This window comes from Nomascus leucogenys, chromosome 7b, assembly GCF_006542625.1.
Source record: "Nomascus leucogenys isolate Asia chromosome 7b, Asia_NLE_v1, whole genome shotgun sequence".
Classification (NCBI taxonomy): domain Eukaryota; kingdom Metazoa; phylum Chordata; class Mammalia; order Primates; family Hylobatidae; genus Nomascus; species Nomascus leucogenys.
Genome location: NC_044387.1, coordinates 102,752,682 through 102,769,113, shown reverse-complemented (window position 1 = coordinate 102,769,113; position 16,432 = coordinate 102,752,682). Strand labels below are relative to the sequence as shown.

Here is a 16,432-nt window from a genome sequence, read left to right as displayed (position 1 = left end):
AAGTAAGACTTACATAGTATTACAGTTAATGGAGGAGCAAGATTCAAACTATATTTCTTGATTTTAAAAAACCCAAACCTCTATGATAGTTGTCACTGGTTGCAACACACAGTTAAATTCATGCCTGATATAAAAAAAAAAATGTACTGAACAATACAGAATGATTTGGACTCGCTTGCCTCCTTCAGTCATAGACTAATTCTATTAGAATGGTTTTTATGTTAATTATGTCCTTACTTTCCTAAATATACATTTTCAGTATGCACTCACATGGCCATTAATGCGAGCTAAGTAAGGAACCACGTTCACTGATTTCTTTTTCTGGAAGACGAGGAATATTACTACATCGTATGCTTGAGGCATGAAAAATAAAGAGACCACAATAGTTCTGCCTCCCTACCCCCTCTTTTCCTTAACCTTTCAAGCTGCTCACTACTCTGGCTTTAGAAAAACGTACATCATGCGAACGGAAAAAAAAATAAAGCTTAAAAGGAAACGGACAGAAGTAGAAATAGAAAATTAAAGCTGCAAAAAGACAAATTAGACACTGCCCCCTCTCTTCCAAGTACTCTTGATTATGATGACATGGGCTTTGTTTCAGAATTCTTTTGATTATTTTTTTTCTCTATGACTTTTAAGTAAATGAGCATTTGAACTGCCACTTAATAATCCTAAAATCTTGGGCAAATTATTTAACCTCTCCATGCTACATATTCTTCATCTGTAAAACAAGGTTAATGATAACAAAGCCTCAAGACTATGAACATTAAATTAAATATCACACACACACACATACGCACAAACACATATAAATACACACACACAAATTGCCTGGCACACGGGCTTGCTCAAAGCAGGCACCCAATAAAAGTTAGTTTCATTTCCCTCTTTTCCTGATGCATTTACATTACTATCATGTAGAAAACTGTAATTCTTGGTAAAATATGAATCATAAGGATAATGTAGTTCAACTAATTGTTCAATCACACTATAAAACTTGATTTTGGCAAGTCAGTGGTCAGAAGGGATGAGGTCAGTTAATTATCACTCGGCAAAAGTTGGAATATTTAAACTGAGCAAGCATGCATTTTTCCTATATTAGAAGAACAGTACAAATAGAGCTTTGGCATTGCAACTGAGAAATAAAAACACGAAAGAAAAGATTAATCAGATGAACAATGAAGAAGAGATAAAACTCAGCTGGTCATTAGAAAGCCTTTGTTATATTTAAAATGTTTCTAAGCATGAGGAGAAGAAATTATTATCCCTTTTTAGCTAAGGAATAAATTTTTGTCAGGTTCTATGTATGTACTTACACTTGCGTCTGAGATTGGCCATAAGTAATACAGCACAGAAGGTTTTCATGAAGAAAAAAACTGAGATACCTTCCTAAGTATATTACTGAATACTAGATTTCAGTGGCTGTAGAGTAAGGGAACAGACATAAAATTGTTCATTTGGCAGAGAGAAAAGATTGAGTTAAGGGGTCTTGTGCTTTGAGCAAATCTGGCACCTGAAGTGAAAGGGCTTAAAAATCAGAGGCTTTTGAAAAGTTAAATCACAACGCAGATGGACTCTAACTCTCCATTTTCTTTGAAGGTTTAGATAGTAACCCAAGTTATCAAGCTGTTGTGGTCTGAAAAAGTGCTGTAAACGCTAACGGCAAGAATGCCTTTCAAATCTAAATGAGAGGAGGCATTAACTCTTAGTATACATCGTCCCTAGCAATATGCAACCGAGCAAAGGAATAAGAAACTCTTTAAAAATAAACTTTAATCATGCTCTTAAGTTTATCTCTAGTAAATGAGTTTCAATTTTCTAAATGATTTATGAAGATTATAGATGCACTGCTCTGCTGGGTGTGGTGGCTTTTGCCTGTAGTCCCGGCTACTCTGGAGGCTGAGGCAAGAGGAAGCCTTCAGCCCAGATGCTCAAGGCTGGAGTGTGCATGATCACACCAGTGAATAGCCCTTACACTATGGCCTGGGCAACACAGTGAGACCCTGTCTAAAAAAGTAAAACAAAAAAACTATTTAAAGATTATAAAAGCAAATTAGGATATATTTATAAGAGGGCTGCCCTTACTGTGACCATTTGCTTTTTACTGATTCAGTATCATGCATGTCCTGGAACCAAGTGTTGGCTCTCTCCCCAGTCAAGCTCTATAATTTTCTGAAAGATGATACAAAAACTTGAACACTCTTTTTCTGTTAATCCCTAAATTCAGTCACAGTTTAACTTGGGGAAACAAAAAATATGTTATGTAACTTAAAAATAAACTTTAAAAATGTCAGGACTACATTCATTAAGCGGACCCTATTAAAATAACTCCTGTGTTCTTAGACTCTCAAGTCTTACCTTAATATCTCATTCTATAATTTAATCCACTTTTTCCTTTCCCATCTTTGGCCAATGCTAGAACTAGATGGTCATCATCCATTACATCTTCAAAAATGATTAATGTATGTCCCTTTAGCTTTCTCTCTTTTCTGTTAAATAATTCAGTTCTTCTTGAGTTCTTTTCATGAGTCTCATTTTCTAATCCTTTAATTAGCTCGGTGGCTCTCAGAACACTCTTCAAGTTTCAGAATGGTACAGCAAAACTGAATTTGGATAAAGGTTCAACTAATGCAAAATAAAATAGTTAAAGTATCACAGAGTTAGACTGAAAGATCCTGGAGAGTAGGAAACAAAGTCTTGTACATCTTTGCAGCATCTGAAACTTAAGGAGATTTTCATCAAATGAAGAAGTAATGGGTTAACAATCATTGGAACTCCAAACTCACCCACTAATAGAAAGCAAATCAAGAGTTAACTTTTTTTCTTTTGTAGAGATGGTGGCGGGGAAGGCATCTACTACGTTGCCCAGGCTAGTCTCGAACTCCTGGCCACAAGTGCCTCAGCCTCCCAAAGTGCTGGGATTACAAGAATGAGGCACCATGCCCAGCAAGTTATTATTTTTAAGTCATGGAACGAGAAAGAAGAAAAAAGCTAACTCTAGAAAAGTTGCTGCCAGGCCCTAAGCTGATGAACACAGTCTTGTCACTCCCAAATGTTACATATCATTTAACTTTTTTTTTTTTTTTAGACAGGGTCTTGCTCTGTCACCCAGGCTGGAGTGCAGTGGTGTCATGATGCAATCACAGCTCACTGCAGCCTCAACCTCCCAGGCTCAAGCAATCCTCCTGCCTCAGCCTCCTGAGTAGCCAGGACTTACAGGCATGCACTACCATGCCTGGCTAATTATTTTTTGTAGAGATGGGGGTCTCACTGTGCTGCCAAGTGTGGTCTCAAACTCCTGGCCTCAAGCGATCTTCCCAGCCTGACCTCCTGAAGTGCAGGGATTACAGGTATGAGCTACTGTGCATGGCCCATTTAACTTTAAATACAGTAAAAGATGCAACTTTAGAATACCACTACGCAATTATCAAATTCCACTGGTCTGCATAATGAACAGGGGGTCATATTAAGTCAGATTAAATAGTAATGATGGCTTGGTTGCATCTTGTGAAATTATGTTTATAATTTTAATTTTATTCCCATATTATTATCTCTCTCTTTTGTACAATTTATAATAGATTCACTGCACTTTATTAGGGCCTTTTCTAATCATCGCAGTTTGAAAAGTTATTTCTTCATGCAAATTCACGTAATTGACCATGTATTTATTTCTTCACATAGTTTATATAGTTATCCTACCACCGCTGCTGTTACATTTCTTTGAAAAATGTTTATTAACATGGACTGAACATTAGGTATGGACCTAAAAATCAGAGTCAGAAAACTTTAGCTGAGAGCTCTGGGAAAAAGGCACAATTTCATCATCTTGGTGTTATTATGGACAAATGAAGGGACAATTATACATATAAGGAATTTTTTTTTTTTTTTTTTTTTTTAGATGGAGTCTCACTCTGTCGCCCAGGCTAGAGTTAGTGGTGTGATCTCAGCTCACTGCAACCTCCACCTCCCGGGTTCAAGCGATCCTCTTGCCTCAGTCTCTGCCTCAGTCTCCTGAGTAGCTAGGATTACAGGCATGCACCACCATGCCCAGCTAATTTTTGTATTTTTAGTAGAGATGGGGTTTCACTGTGTTGACCAGGCTGGTCTCAAACTCCTGACCCTTAAGTGATCTGTCCACCTCGGCCTCCCAAAGTGCTGGGATTGCAGGCGTGAGCCACCGTGCCCAGCCAAGGATTTTTTTGTGACAGAAACTAAATCATCTCCCAAATGGCTTACTCCCTGAAGCACTGCTTAGCCCCTCTGGTAGAAGTTGAAAATAACATCTTTCCTTCCCAATCCCAATGCCTCAGGATATGTTTTCCTTCGACAAACATTTCGGAACTGCTCTGTGTTAAGCACTACATTAAGTATTGAGGTTAAAAAAATAGACATCTTCTATTTTAACCTCAGATAGTTCACTTTAAGGGAGCACAGATTTACAGTGATAGAAGATCCTCCACAAATCCCTGGTGTTAGAAGCATTAATAACTTGTCTCTAGTGATGAACACCCAGAAAACCCAAAAAGACATATTTTAAGCAAGTTCAGAGGCTAAGAATTAAAGTCAGAATAAGGTTTCACAGAACAAAATTAAGAATGAGTCCACCAGATGTTGAAATTAACATCTGCAAAGGATGCTACCACCTGAGAGAAAGGACACAGATTTATTAGAGCAGTTGAGAAAAACAATAGGAGTGACTGCAGGAACTGTGACCCTAGGGTTAAGTCTTAGTAAACAGAGAGAAGTACGGTGAACCAACATATGTAATTATTCTGTGGATTACATCTCAACAAATAGGTCTGTAAGAATAGCTACTTTACATTTATTTTGTGAATCAAAGTATACTCTAATTCTTAAATCCTGTATTTAAATTTGTAAATCAACGTACATACATACATATGACTACAAGGGCTATTTTAGGAATTGCTATTTTCTGTTCTCAGACCTATGTTAACATTTTATGCTGATTTTTTTTAAACGTAAAATTTCCACATAATTTTATGGTCATCTTGGTTAATTTTTAAAATGTAACTCCATAAAATAACAGACACTGATTTTGAGCAGAATTTTTATTAGACCTTCAATTATTTTCATACACAAGTAAGACTCCAACACATAACTGTAATGCCAAAGAAGGATTTCCGTTTTGATTTCCCATTAAGTATGAAAAAACCAACTGCAATTTCTAAATGAACCCAAAATTTCTTATTTTCTTGCCTAGATATAGTTCTCTATAGTCAGACTAAATTAAAAAGAGAAAAACAGCCGATTTATAATGAGACTGCAAAACTTCTTCCACAACCCTTATTCTATCTGTCCTTAATGCCCTAATGTTTTTAGCCATACTTGACAGATTACAAGTATCCTATGTTTCTTTGTATTATTAGAAAGACCAATTCTTCTAAAGAAGAATGCATGATATTTTGAAAGAAAACACTTCTGAAAGGATCTCAAAGGTGGAGAAAATTAAGCAAAGAAAACACTTCAAAAGCAGGCTCCTCAGTGAAAAGTGCTGGGCCCTGGAAGCGTGACTCGAACAATGGGTGGACTGCTTCTGTGGTCCTCAGATGCTGACAAGCCTAACATTTGCCTTCTAATTCTCTAGAAGAACGCCCATTCCTAATCCCCAAAACACCAGAAGCTAAGCACTTTAAGAGTTTTGAAATCCAATAAGATGGGCTGGAAAACTGAAACAACACACTCTTTCCTATACAGAGGGATTTTTATGCTATTATAGACTTCATCTTAAAGTGGTAACTACTCTACCCAACTTTTAATGGAAAGGAACGAAAAGAAAATGCTTTAGTTTTAAATTTGTGAGTTTCCAAGTGGTGAATTTTCCTTTGAACAGTATTAATTCTTTGAAGTGAACTTTTCTGGTCTATAATTACTGTGCTGACATTTTACGTGACTGTAACATCTACCAGCACGCACACGAGCACGCACACACACACACATCCCAGAATAATACAGGGTTCCAGGGAAATTTACATGTTCTGCAGCGTCACTGGACACATTAGAATTATATCTGGGGCCAACTTTAAAATTCCATCTTATCTTACAAAGGCTACTGCTCACTTAGTTAAGTTATTGCTGGACTGCCAAGTAAGAGAGAAAAAAACCACATCATCTCTGTTTTCCATTTGGTAAAAGTAAATGACAGGTTCTGTAGAAAATATCATAAAGCAATCATAAAAATAAGAACCCAGTTGCCATGGTAGGGGATGGGGAAGGGTGGGAAGAGGGGATGCATAGCATAAGAATAGAGTAAGAAAAACGGAGAGGGATTTCAGGGAGTGCTGATGCTTCTTTTTTAAAACAAGGTTGGCAACTGAAAGTGATTGCTGTGTTAAGAAAGATCCCAAGACTGTCTCTGCACTCAGTAGGAAACACTGCCATGATCCATTATTAAACTGGTAAGAACAGGCACTACACTTGATCTTAGCCAAAAGGCCGAGAAGCGGTGATCCATTACTGATGGCTGTTGTAAGTATTGGAGGTGGGAGTGTTAACAAATGTCCCACACGTTTGCCACCTCTGGAGTAGAACATCTACATCAGGTGACTAACCAATGAATGCCAGAACCAACAGGCTCACCCGGCCTTGGCGTCATGGAAGTGTTCCTCCCCCAGGTGGAGTTGCAGAGGCAGGGCCTGTGCACTCCTTGCTTTTCAGTCCAAAGCTTTAGTGACCTGTGTTGGAGTTAAGAGTCTGGGTTCTACATATGGACATTCTTCAAGTTCCTAAAACCATGTGTTTACGGTGAATGTTGTGCAACTGAAGGCAGCTCATATTTTCATAAAATGAGGAAAAGCCGGGTTTGGATTGGAGAAATTCTGAACATGAGTCACGGGCAGTCTTTTTCTATTCTGATCAGAGGTGAGAAGGGAATATTTTCTTTTTTGAGACAGGGTCTCACTGTGTTGCCCAGGCTGGAGCACAGTGGTATGATCATAGATCACTCCACCCTCCACCTCCTGGGCTCACAGGATCCTTTCCACCTGAGCCTCCCAAGTAGCTGGGACTACAGGTATACACCTCCATGCTTGGCTAATTTTTTTATATTTTATTTTTGTAGAGATGGGGTCTCACTATGTTGTCCAGGCTGGTCTCAAACTACTGGGTTTAACTGATCCTCCCATCTTGACCTCCCAAAATGCTGAGACTCGAGGCATAAGCCATCACGCCTGGCCTTGGAATTTTTTTTCAGAGAGATGGCAAAAGAAAACAATTTCTGTGGCTACAATAAAGCATTTATTTCTTCTCCATGCCTTAATATCTGTAGTGATAAAATATTCCCAGAAAATTTTAAATAAGGAGTTATCAAGGAGCAAGTTTAAAATATGATTTTGGTTCCTTACATAACACAAAAAGATAGTTTAGTCAAACTATGAAAACCAAAAGCTGTCATCTCCTTTCTACAGGGCTGGACTCAAATGGAAACCGCACCAGTGAGTGAGCATTGGATAGAGCTGGTAGTGTGCGTAGCATTTGGCCACAAAATGGCCTGGATGAAACTAGCACAAAGCAACCTCCTCTGATTGTCATGAAGATGGGATGGGTGGAGGTGATGTAATATGTTCAGCAACTGATGGACCAGATGAAGAAGCTGACATGAAAGAAAACAAACGGAAAAACTAAAAAATTAAAATATGGGCTAGGACACTATACAAGTGAAAGTACACAGGCTCACTATTTTATTTTGAAGCAAAATTATTCATTAACATTTAATAATAATGAATTCATATTTATGACAGCACATAAACAATTTCTTAAATATCTGAAAAGCACAATGAGAAAAGTAACCATAATATAGTTTAGAAATAAATCTATAAAACATTACACTCCACTTTCTATTTACGACAAACCTAAGAAGATCTAAAATTAAGAGTTTGCAGTGTTTTTTTGTACTAAGATGGGAGATGTGTCTGTAAAGCAAACACAAACGCTTGTACCATTCCTCTGTTTCACCGTAATTCTCTTGTTCTGCTAAACAAATAGGCAGATGTAAGAAGCTACAGGTCAAGATCTCTGCTTACTCATGAGAATTAATCACGTGAGGTACATCTAGAAACGGAAGAGGAGATATTTCTTTTGTAAAAATATGCATATTGAAGATTTAGAAAACAGGATTAACCCAGCAGTTAACATACTGATCAGATTCTACAAACATGTTGCAAACCTACAATTAAAGACTTTTAATCATGCACACTCAGGTATACACGGATTCCAATACGAATAGCTTTTGAAGCGACCTCTGCTAACTACAGCAAGGCATATATAGAACCTTTTCAAAAAACAGATAACTCTTGGACACGCTTTTGATTATCCATAAGTAACTTGTCCATTTTCAGGATTATCTGTGGACAGATTAAATCTCTGGTAGGATTCCCTATTTCTTTGCACATTTCCAGACTATTTTCAGTTGCTTGGAGAATAAAGATTGCCGGTTTTCAGAGAATAAAATTTATTTTAATTAACTGAAGTAAAATACAGATAAAAAGATAAATGTCAGCCAGGCACAGTGGCTCACGCCTGTACTCCCAGCACTTTGGGAGGCCGAGGCAGAAGGATTGCTTGAGCCCGTGAGGTTGAGGCTTCAGTGAGCCATAATTTTGCCACAAAACTCCAGTCTGGACAAAGCAAGCCCCTGACTCTAAAAAAAGCAAACAAAAAAAATGGTAAATGTCTAATTGAGTCAAGGATTCAACAAATATTTGTAGAGCACTTACTTGCTGTGTGCTTGGAATGTTATACCATTAAACCAAACAGACATGGCCCCTGCTGTCAATTTTTCTAGAAAGAAAAATTAAAAGGAAACAAATAACAAAGTAATAATACAGTTGGCCCTTCAACAACAGGGGTTTGAACTGTGCAGGTGCACTTACATGCAGATCTCCTTCCTCCTGTGCTACCTCTGGGACAGCACGACCAACCCTGCCTGCTCCCTCTCCTTGTCAGCCTGCTCAGCGTGAAGATGACAAGGATGAAGACCTTTGTGATGACCCGCTTCCACTTAATGAGCAGTAAGAATATTTTCTCTTCCTTATGATTGTCTTAATAACATTGTCCCTTCTCTAGTTTCCTTTACTGTAAGAATACAGTAAAAAATACATACAACATGCCAAATAAGTGTTAATTGACTGTTGATCGGTAAGGCTTCTGGTCAATAGTGGGCTATTCATGGTTAAGTTTTGGGGGAGTCAAATGTTACATGAGGAATTTTGACTGTGTGTAGACGGGGTGGCACCTCTAGCCTCCTAATTGTTCAACGGCCAACTGTAATTCCTATGAAAAGATGCAAACGGGACACAGAAATGGAGTAAAACAGGTGGGCTACCTAAATAGGGCAGTGAGGGAAGGTTTTTCTGTGGAGCTATATTAAGCTGAGATCTAAAGACAGAGAAAGAGAAGCCATACCAGTTGAGAGGGGCAGAGTCTTCTGGAAGAGGGAATGACTGTGTAATACCACCAGGGAGGGAGACTGTGGCACGTTCCAAAACCAGGAGAAGGCCCGAGGGCAGAGGTAAAGGCAGAACAAGACAAGACTGGAACAAAAGGCGAAGGCCAAGTTGTGCAGGGTCTAGTAGGCCAGGAGAGGTTCTGCACAAGAGAGAACTGAGATTCAGCTTTTATTTAAAAAATATTCTGGTTGCTAGAAACCAAGCAGGAGGCAACTTTAGAGGTCCAGGCAAGAGGTGATGGAGAGTGGCTTAGATCTGGGTGGTTGTAGTGGGGCTGAAGGCAAGTGGAAATATTTCAGATATAATATAGAGATGCTAACAACAGTTTGCTGATATATCACCTATCCAAAAATATACATCTGTTAATGAGTTCTTACAAACAAAAAAGATGTCTTTCCACGCAAACAGACATATCAAGTAAATAAATTGGTATTTTGTTGTCTTAACTTTTTTCCCCTCGATTTTATTTTCCTCATATGATAGACTCATAGCTCTGTAATTGTAGAACTCGATGGCATCTTAGAAATCACCTTGACTAAAAACCATGACTTTTTTTTTCTATTAGGAGAAGCAATTTTCCTTTACTTTTTAATCTCTGCAGAGATGGGGAGTAAAAGTAAATCCCCAAGGGAAATTCAGTTAAATGAGATCCAGCATGTAGGTTTTCTGTATCTACTGTTGAAGATTTTGATGCGCTGGTTGATGGTTCCTGATCTACCCTAACTCTTGTTCAGGTAAGAAAATTGATGCCAGGAGGTGTTAAGAGATTTGCTCAAATTCACCTAGATGAAGACTAGTTACACGTTAAGTAAAACACACTGTCTTTAACAGTGTGGGCATATATTTGACTCCATGCCCCTAACTTTCACAAACTCATCATTCATCAAGCCAACACATAGGTTCTCTCCTTAAATGAATGTCTCCTTCTTTCCATTAATTCCTGCGTTTAAAAGGTGAGGAGGTAAGGAGAAGATGAGCAACACAACTTTTATTTGATAGTCATGAGAGCTAAGCAGACTGAGAGGTTACCTATTTAAAAATCCACAATGCAGGCTGGGCGCAGTGGCTCCCACCTGTAATCCTCACCTGAGGTCAGGAGTTCAAGACCAGCCTGACCAACATGGTGAAACTCTGTCTCTATTAAAATACAAAAATTAGCCGGGCATGGTGGTGGACACCTATAATCCTGGCTACTCAAGAGGCTGAGGCAGGAGAATCGCTTGAACCCGGGAGGCAGAGGTTGCAGTGAGCCAAGATCACACCACTGCACTCTAGCCTAGTGACAGAGCAAAACTCAATCTCAAAAAAAAAAAAAAAAAAAAAAAAAAAATCCACAATGCTGTGCTGGAGGGAGCTAGGAGAATGCCTTGCAGGGGAAAGTTGAGCTGGAACTTGAAAGGCAAGTAGAAATTGGAAAGGCAAGAAAACACACAACAGGGTGCGGCAGAGTGTTGCTCTCTTTCTGCACAATCAATTAAAAACTTACATGTATATATCTTTCTGAATACAATATTTGTTATTAGCTATATAAACTTATTGAACTATAAATTGAAATCTGATAACTCACTTATTTGTCAGGAAACATTCAGAGGAAAACTGACAGTATGTTATCTTTCCCTTTATTTTAGTTTTTTGAAACATTCTCACCTGAACATCTTGAAGCAAAAGGCACTACACAATATTTTGGTTCTTAAATATAAAAATAAAAGACAACCTCCTTCGTCTATTTAATCCAGAAGGATTATATTGATGATATTATCTGAATGGGTATTCCAAAGAATAAAATAAGCCCTAATAAAATTACTTTTATAAAGACTCATATCCGACTATCCTATAGCGACAGTATGTAAAGCACTTAAAATAGAGTAGCTGATACAAACTAAAAATAAAATATACTTTTCTGGAAAATTATCCTTTCTATAGATGGAATGCCACTAGAAAAGCATGTCTCAACAACTTACATATGTGTGTGTGTATATATATATATATATAAAAGTTCGATCTCAATTTTTTAATTTTTTTGGTGAAAAAAAGATGAGACTTTAAAGATCTTTTGTTTTTAAAGATAAGGGAACAGATGCCTAGATGAGGCCTCGGTAACCTGTTTAAGGTTAGAGGTTATTAAAAGTAGAATGCTGGTCTCCTTGTGCTCGCCCATTCTTATTATATTACTTCACTCATAAAAATCAGCATACAACAACAACTGGTAATACAGCTAAACTTTCTGAAGATACATGTAACCTCCAAATAGAAGCAATGACCCTACCAGATGCAGCAGAATAATTGCATGAACCTCCTGACATAGAACCTTTCTTCTTTCTCCTATTGAATTTGTTCAAATAAATATACTCTGTAGTGCCATTTCTTCTCCTGGTCTCTATGTTGAGACACTTCCCTTCCTCCCTCCCTTCCTCCCTCCTTCCCTCTCTCTCTCCCTCCCTCCCTCCCTCCCATTCTTCCTTCCATCCATGCATCCATGTATCCATCCATGCATCCATGCATCCATGCATCCCTCCATCCATGCATCCATGCATCCATCGAGTCATTACTGGTGTGTGATCTAGTAGGAAAGATACAGGTCAATCACAAGCTAGATTCGGTAGGAACTCCTTTGTTACGTCACCAGCATTTGGTATAGCTTCCAAAGTTAGACGGCTTGGGATCAAACTCCTTTTCAAATTTTTACTGACCGTATGATCTTAGCTGAGTCACGCAAACCTCTTTAACCCTTGTGTTCTTCACATCTACCACCAGAATTGTTGTGCAGATTTAACAGCTTAATGCATAGTCAAAAGTTTAAACTTTCATTTACAGTGATATGGAAAGTAGACACCTGAACAACTCTCCTGCTAACATTAAATAAAGGATAAAAAATTGTATAGAATCATTTTTACTCATCTCACTGACTTTGTAAGAAAGTAAAGTACACTAAGAGGTCAAAAACAAGGTGAAGCCGAAACTTGACCTCGAGCTTCATCATGAAAGAGTACACGAACGCTGGGGTGAAGATGAAGCCCAGGGCTTGTCCCTTTGAAAGTAGAGAGTTTAATAAAAACCCTTCCATAAAGCAAGGCTCCCAAAGAATTGCACTCTCAGTATAGGGAAACTATAACAAACCTACCCTATATAAAGTGACACAAAGAAACCTGCCTGCCTTGACCTTGGCTCTAGGTGGAGAAAGAAAAACATCTCCTTCAAGAATTTGTAATCAAGAGGTAGCCCTCAAATGGGTTTGCCCACCAAATTTACATTACCTGTATCTGAAAACCTCAAGCAGAGGAAAAAAGTGTCCCAGGTAAGCTGTGCCTCAGGTACTTGGCAGAAACAAAGGAAAATCCTCTGCTAAAGAATTCCCCTACAGCCAGAACTCAAAGCATTTCCACAGATACAGTTCCAATGAACATGACCTTAGAGCCAAAAACTTAAGATGCTGGCATGATGTGAGGCACAAAATAAGTACTCAATTTACAAACAAGGGGAAGAGACTTTGCTATAAAATACTTGGTTCTGGCTTTGGTATCATAACCTTCAAACTAAGTAGGTGCTCAATAAATGAAAACTGCTATCTATGGTTGTCACTACTTTCTATTTTTATTTTTTTGAGAGACAGAGTCTGTGTCGCCCAGGCTGGAATGCAGTGGCATGATCATAGCTCACTGAGGCCTCAAACTCCTGGGCTCAAGCGATCCTCCCGCCTCGGCCTTACAAGTAGCTGGGACTACAGGTGTGCACCACTATGCCTCGCTAATTTTTTTAAAAAAGTTTTGTAGAGACGGGGTCTTGCTATGTTACCCAGGCTGGTCTTGAACTCTTGGCCTCAAGCAGTCCTCCTACTTCAGCCTCCCAACATGCTGGGATTACAGCCATGAGCCACTGTGCCTGGTTGTTACTATTTTATTAATGATGGCTTATTAAATGTTACTTAAAACCAGATTTTGCTATTGAGCTTGTTGGCTTTTAGCATTTAAAATCTGTTTTCTAATCTTCTCCATCATATTAAGTGCTGAATTGCTAGTAATGAGTTCTGGTATGAAAACACAGCTTACTCTTCATTACATATACTACATAAGATAACGTATGTTAAGCCACTAGCGAAATTCCTATAAAATAGCATGGATTCAATAGAAGTTCTCATCTAACTTTTTCCCTTGACCAATGGCATGACTGAAAATGTTTGCACCACCCTATAATTTTAAAACAATCAATTCAGTATATTGTTGGATGAGTGTGTTTTTGAAAGATGCTCATGGGCACAAATGACAGATTTCTTAACATTCTGCTCTCTATTTTGAGGCTTTAAGGAAATGAAGGAAGTCCAAAAATATTTCGTTTCTATACACACACACACACACACACAGAATCACTTTCTATGGCTTAGGATAAAGTCCAAAATTGCAAACCCATAAGACAGCACATGATATTGCTCTGTTAAGTCATGTTACATGTTCCTCAGTTTTTCAAAAACACCATGCTTTTAAAAAACCAAAATAGAGGTTAAGAATTTGTGCTGTGAAATCAGACTTCCTGAGCTAGAATTCTGGGAACCATTTACCAACTGTTTGAATTTGAGCAAGTTATTTAAACTCTTAGCGGTTTTAGTTTTCCTATCTGTAAAATGGGATTAGTGATAGAATCTACCTTAGTAATATAATGAAAGTGTTTAAAACTGTGCCAGGCACACAGTGAATGCTCAGCAAATACGAACCTTATTACCACTCGCTCGCTCTGCCTGAAATGATCTATGTATGTTTCACATGTGAGCAAAACGCTGATGCCTTTAGGGAAATCCTCCCTGATCCTTCAAACTAGGTTACTTCCTTCATTAGGAGCTCTGTTAGCATATGCAGTTCCTCTTCACTGCCCTTTGCAAAATTACTAAGTTCTATGAGAGCAGAAGCCATATATGTATATATATCTATTTTTTTCACCAAGCTATCTCAATTCCTAGCCCAGTTCTTGACATGAAGTAGGTGCTTAATCAACACCGCTGATGCCATTCTGTCAGCCTGTTTTCTCATTCCTTGGTGAGACACATGGGATCACTGGATAAATATTTTTTAAGTGAAAAAAAATTTTTTTTTTGAAATGGAGTTTTACTCTTGTTGCCCAGGTTGGAGTGCAATGGCGTAACCTCAGCTCACCGTAACCTCGGCCTCGTGGGTTCAAGTGATTCTCCTGCCTCCGCCTCCCAAGTAGCTGGGGTTACAGGCATGCGCCACCACGCCAGCTAATTTTGTATTTTTAGTAGACACAGGGTTTCTCCATGTTGGTCAGGCTGGTCTCAAACTCCCGACCTCAGGTGATCCGCCCGCCTCGGCCTCCCAAAGTGTTGGGATTACAGGATTGAGCCACAGCGCCCAGCCTTAAGTGAAATTTTTATCTGGTGGAAACAAATACTCTGTTAGCAATTTCTTGTTTTTCTATACAATATCTTGAATTTTAGTCCCTCTTCCTCCCTCCACCACGGCTTCATAATAACTTATGGAGGAAATGCTAGAGGCCAGAAGGTAAAATGAACAAAAGCTACAAGTAGGGCTAAGGTTACAAAGGTTTAAATTCAAATCAAACTTTCTTGTCAATCTTAGATTTATCCTTTTCTATCCTTTATTGTGTCCCATAGTAAACTTTGTATCAATTAAGTTCTCTAGGAGTATTAGGAAGAGTGCTCAAGTCATATTATATAATATTTTATAGTTAATAATCAATAAAGATTTCCACAAGCAAGAGGAATATTTTGAAGTTTAAACAGAATAACTGCTACCTTCTAAACAGCCAAGATGCAACACTGACTCAGGATGCATACCAGGTATACGTAATGATTGTCCTGAGAAGTTTATAATTTGATTTGCTTTAAAATTTCATTTAAGTAAACTAGCCCTCAATTCTTCAACACAGCATGGATCCAGATCTATACTTATGATTCTGCTAAAACATTCCTTCCCCCTCCCCTCCCCTCCTCTCTCTCCCTCCCTCCCTCCCTTCCTTTCCTTCCTTCCTTCCTTCCTTCCTTCCTTCCTTCCTTCCTTCCTTCCTTCCTTCCTTTCCCTTCTTCCTTCTTTCTCTCTCTCTTTCTTTCCTTTCTTTCTCTCTCTTTCTTTCTTTCTTTCATTTTTTTTGTTTAGGTAGAGTCTCACTCTGTTGCCCAGGCTGGAGTGCAGTGGCATGATCTCAGCTCACTGCAGCTTCGACTTCCCAGGCTCAAGCGATCCTCCCACCTCAGACTGCCAAGTAGCTGAGCCTACAGGTGTGAACCACCACACCTGGCTAATTTTCTGTATTTTTAGTAGAGATGGGGTTTCGCCACATTGCCCAAGCTGGTCTCGAACTCCTGGGCTCAAGTGATCTACCCGCCTCAGCCTCCCAAAGGGATGGGATTACAGGTATGAGCCACCACAATGGGCCTAAAATTATTTCTTAAACACTATTTAAAGTGTTCTACACAACATTATTCTCATCTAGGAATTCTACTCAAGTGCATGTAGGGAACAACATATCTTTTTTATCCATTTTAAGTGGAGAATTCCTATACACTGTATGACAGCAATCATAAAATAAATAATGCCTACACAGAAGTCTTGGCCTGATTATAGGTCTACATCCTTTCATAAGAAGAGTCTTGGCACTGAACAATTTCCTTATTATTGTACTAGATTCATCTTGAAAGTCCTTCACTAATGTTTTTGTTATATTTATATATTTTTGGTTTTACAAATTCATGATTAAAGGCTATGTACTTATTAGATAATATCTTATTCATTAATTCATTCTTCAGATATTTACTGAGCACCCACTGTGTTCCAGACGCTGGGGATACAGCAATGAGGACACTAAGGTCCCTGTCCTCACATCTGCCAAACTCTACAGTCAGCTTCTCCAGCAGTCTATCTGACATCTCCACGGGGGTGTCTGGAAGACAGCTCAAACTTAACATGGCCAAAACAAACTTCTCGATTTTCCCCCAAATCCAA

The 16,432-nt window shown here is 38.6% G+C and overlaps 1 protein-coding gene and 1 pseudogene across 1 annotated transcript in view; both read right to left on the bottom strand.

Annotated features, from left to right (window-relative positions):
• The window catches only part of TENM3 (teneurin transmembrane protein 3), a 1,583,118-nt gene that overhangs the window by 241,605 nt on the left and 1,325,081 nt on the right, over positions 1–16,432 (bottom strand). The gene's annotated exons all lie outside the window — the stretch shown is intronic.
• LOC115836203 lies at positions 6,319–6,465 on the bottom strand (annotated as a pseudogene).